At 43.2% G+C, this 4125-nt stretch overlaps 1 pseudogene; it reads left to right on the top strand.

Moving 5' to 3' along the window:
* The first annotated feature begins 1599 nt into the window (after positions 1 to 1599).
* LOC106144319 overlaps positions 1600 to 4125 on the top strand; it is an 11656-nt pseudogene continuing 9130 nt past the window's right edge.

The following is a 4125-nucleotide window of genomic DNA, read 5'->3' as shown; positions in this document are numbered from 1 at the left end:
ATATTCCTTTGAATATTCAAGAAGCATACAGAACACCAAATAAACCCTTTTATTTTAAATTACGATTCATCATGGTGTTTCATCTCAGCAGTAGTACACAAACTCAGAGGAATATGAAAGGAGTTGGAGAAAGAGGGATAGGTGGATGCCATGTGGAGATACACTACTGCCAGTGTATTATTCTATCTCCCTGCCAGTTGTACTCAAACCAAATTGTTCCCAGGGCTATGATACTGTTTGACAACCTGAGGTTTGAAAGTAACAGAACCATGAAGCTGTCATTTTAGCGAAGGCAACTTCAAGAGTGAAATTGTGACAAATGAGCTTTTCTCCATGTAATTTTGTATTTCTGTATGAAGGCCTGTCAAAATGTCTTATTTCTACCAAAAAAATGGATGGAAAATCCTTGTGCAACATCATGGCAGCCTCTAGAAGAGTGAGTGAGTTGAGGGGTCTAGGAAGAGCCATGCATTGCCAAGGTTTCCACAGCCATGCAATTCTGAACTAGCCTTTGGAAATACACTTGGAACATATAGGAAGAGCCATTGCAGACAACTTTAGTACAATTTACAAAGTTGTGACAAGGAAACTAACCTAGAGACAACTCCACACTAAATGCCTGTGGAGAGTAGAATGCTGAATCAGATTCCAGGACCTCGAGTTCTATGGTACCTAATGTGTGGGCCCATATTTCGATATGGCATAAAAGCCATTAGCCTGGTCCGAGCTGATTACCTAGCTCGCAGACAAGCTGTCTCTGCCCTTAACAAAAGCCAGGATGCCTGCTCCTAGCTTCTTTTGTTAAAATGTGGATTACCTGAGAAGAGATGTTTGACTGAAGCTGCTGACTTAAGAGTTCAGATATTTGGTGCTTCCTTCCTTTTGTAATTTGGAAGGATGTCTTATAGAGATGCTAATTCAGGGCCGACCTGACTGCTAGATGCGGCTGTGACTTGAACCCAGGCACCTGGTTGCCTAGGTGATGGCGTAATGTTTTCCCCCCTCCCCTCTCAATTTGGTATGGGTATATAAAATGTTTGGACAATAAACGAGAGATCTGGCCTTTTCCATGATGACAGTGTAAGCTATGTCAGTTCTTTTCCTCGCTACTCCGGTCCAGCCGGGTTAAGGAATTAGGGAATTTATGTTGGGCCCTCACGGGCCACGACACTAGTGCACCCTGCTATAGCAAAAGCTCAGTAGTGACTTCTTAGTTCAAGGCCAGATCCTGAGATTCATGAGGACACTGGAAGTGTGGGAAGTGTGTATGTCGTGGCCTTCAAATTCAAAGCTAAATTCTACCTAGACTTTATCTCAGCATCTACCCATAGTCCATATGAACCAAGTTGTCAGGTCATAACATCAAACCCTTACCAGGGCACAAATAAGTTCAAGCATGTCTAGGCATAATACAGCTCAATGCCATGACACAATAACTTTCATGATAGAATGGTGAAATTTTCCAAAGTGAAGTAATGCGGGAGAAGCCTATCTTAGGCCATGGGAAGTAACTAAGGGAGGAAGGGAAGGAGGGCCCAGCACTGGTGAGGGGATCATCCTGTATTGCATAAACACATTCTTCCCCTGGATTCTAACACGATGGAGGAAGGGGACAAGCTATCAGAACTCTGTCCCCAAAAGCCCACAGGTGACTCTGCAACCTCTAGAAGCAGTGAGTTCTCTTTCCACCCCAAGGAGAAGACATTCCAGAAGAACTGTAGCAGAGTGAGGAGAATGTTCGTCAAATCTGGAAGGACCACAGGTAACTAGGAAGAATGGTCAAAGGGTGTTGAGAAGCATCTTATGATAAACACGACAGTACCAAAATAAGGTTGAGCTGAGATACTTCATTTTGAACTAAGTTTCCCATGCTTTAGAACCTTGGGAAGGTACAGAGAAGCAGATTCTAACTTTTTCAAACACTACATCAAAGGAACAACACAAAGAACCTACAACCAGCTTGAGCCTTGCAGGTTTACAGCTGAGAAGTGAGCCACAGGCTTTTTCATTGTTCATTTTCTTGGGATGGGGTCACCTGGACACCATTCATGTCCACTTTGAAGAACATAGCAAGTTTGAGATTTCATGGGATTGCGAAGTTACCAAAATGTAGATTTTACATTTCCAAGTGCTTACTTTATTCTTTGACTTGGTCTGTCTTTTGTGTAAATAGCAAACAAATCTTCGCCTGGTCAGGATTGGCACTCATGAAAGCAATCTCAGCTTCAGTAGATAGAGGCACAGGGAATGCTTTTCTTTCACTTAAGCAATAATGCCATCCATATCAGGTCCTAGGCTCAGACAGTGGGATATATCTTTTTCAGCCTACATAGGAATGGTATCCCATTTACAGCTTTAGTCCCAAATGAGTTTCATGAAAATAAAACATAGGCTCTAGTTAGATGTCTCAGGCAGATAAGACACATGCCACAAATCAGGTACAAATGTCTGATACAATCGGGAGACTCTTAAACTTTGCCAAGTCTACAGTCCCCTGGCTCTGCCATCTTGAGCTAGTGATGAGCGCCAACCATGTCAGTATTTTCAAACTGAAAGAACAGAATAGAGTTGTAACTTCGTCTTATGAACAGAAATAGTGACCTCCCCTGACCACTTCTTTCTAGTAAAGCAAACCGCCAAGGGTTGAGTCAGCACTTCCACAATGCCTTCTGTTCTTGGACATTGTTTTGAGTTTACAGTCAGTATTAGAAAAATGAAGCCTATGAATCACCCCAATGACCACCCCAGTGGTGCAGTGGTGGTAATTTCATGCTGGAAGTTATCACAACCCATATGAAGTTGGACAAAATTCCACTCAAATGGAAGGGAATTTAGCCTTCTACCATAAAGCTGGCTGACTTCCTGTGGCTGGAGAGATCGTGGGCCCTAGAGAGCATCCTAATGCTCTATTATTAAACCGTTATAATGCCTAGTAGTATGAGAGATGTGAACGCTTATAACCATCCATAAGCATAAGCTCTCCTGACAGAAGCTTTTTCAAGGACAGAAACTACAAAAATTCAGGAGGGGTCAAAATGCAGAGAGTAACTGACCATGGGCTACACAATCAAAATCAATTCTGTATAGTGCAACCCCTACACCTAAGGCTCAGAGGTCATTGCAAAAGAACGGACTTAGATTTTAAGAGCCAGAGGGTACGGGATCTCGGCTGTGAGGTAGTGCCTTCTAGTCCTGAGAGGCTGACCTATTGAGTCTTAACAATATGGCTGCCTAAACAAAACCTGAACATGGACAATACCAGGTGGCATGCCAACATGGATGCTGGAAAATCGCAAAGGCATATTCTAGATTAAGAGCTGCAGATTCTCAAAAGTTCCTGAACAAAGGAAAATCAGTCTGTTCCAAAGACAAGCCCCAGATGCATTTTAGGGCTAACCACTTGGGGTGGGAAAACCTATGTGCATAATACAAGCAACACTAAATGGATTCAGTTAGGTGGCACATATATGTAACAAAGACATCCTGAGTTTAAGAGTGAGGATGTGCTGGATAAGTCTTAGGCCAAGTTTGTCATAAGTAACTGTGGTTCCCTCTCAGGTGATTAAGAAATGCTCCCGGCATGTCTCCAGCCAGGACAGCTATGACAAGGAGAATTTAATGAAGAAACCCTTTTATCTCTGGTCCCAGTTACTGAGGACCTCACCTTAGGTGTGCCTACAACAAAATCAGGTGCTTCTTCAGGCATAACCTCAAACCAGCAGTTCCTTGACACCAGCTTCTCAGGATACCAAGCCATCGGGAGCCAAGATAAAGCCATTGCTGCTCCTGCCAGTCATCCTGCCCCCTATTAACGAGGTGTCCAGAAACACTCTTCGGGAATTGTGTCACTGTCATAACTAGAGTACGAAAGGCAAGCAAATTGAAGTCTACTTGAGACTCCAGAAAAATTCACATTCGAAGCAAAACTGTCATAGTCCCCAAACATCGAGTGCAAAATGAAGGCAATTCCGAAGAAACCCAAAAGAGTCAAAGGACCCAGGCTTCAAAGTTTCAAGAGGGAGAGGAGGATGGCATAGAAGTTCTAACTTCAAAAATGGAGTCATCTTTTTCCAGCCTGGGGAAGAATTACCTTGAGAGCTGCTCAGTCTAGGAGTTGTGAAGCCT

Source organism: Microtus ochrogaster, unplaced genomic scaffold (genome assembly GCF_000317375.1).
Source record: "Microtus ochrogaster isolate Prairie Vole_2 unplaced genomic scaffold, MicOch1.0 UNK5, whole genome shotgun sequence".
NCBI classification, from domain to species: Eukaryota; Metazoa; Chordata; class Mammalia; order Rodentia; family Cricetidae; genus Microtus; species Microtus ochrogaster.
Note: the sequence above shows the minus strand (reverse complement) of the source record. Positions and strands in the feature narration are given on the sequence as shown.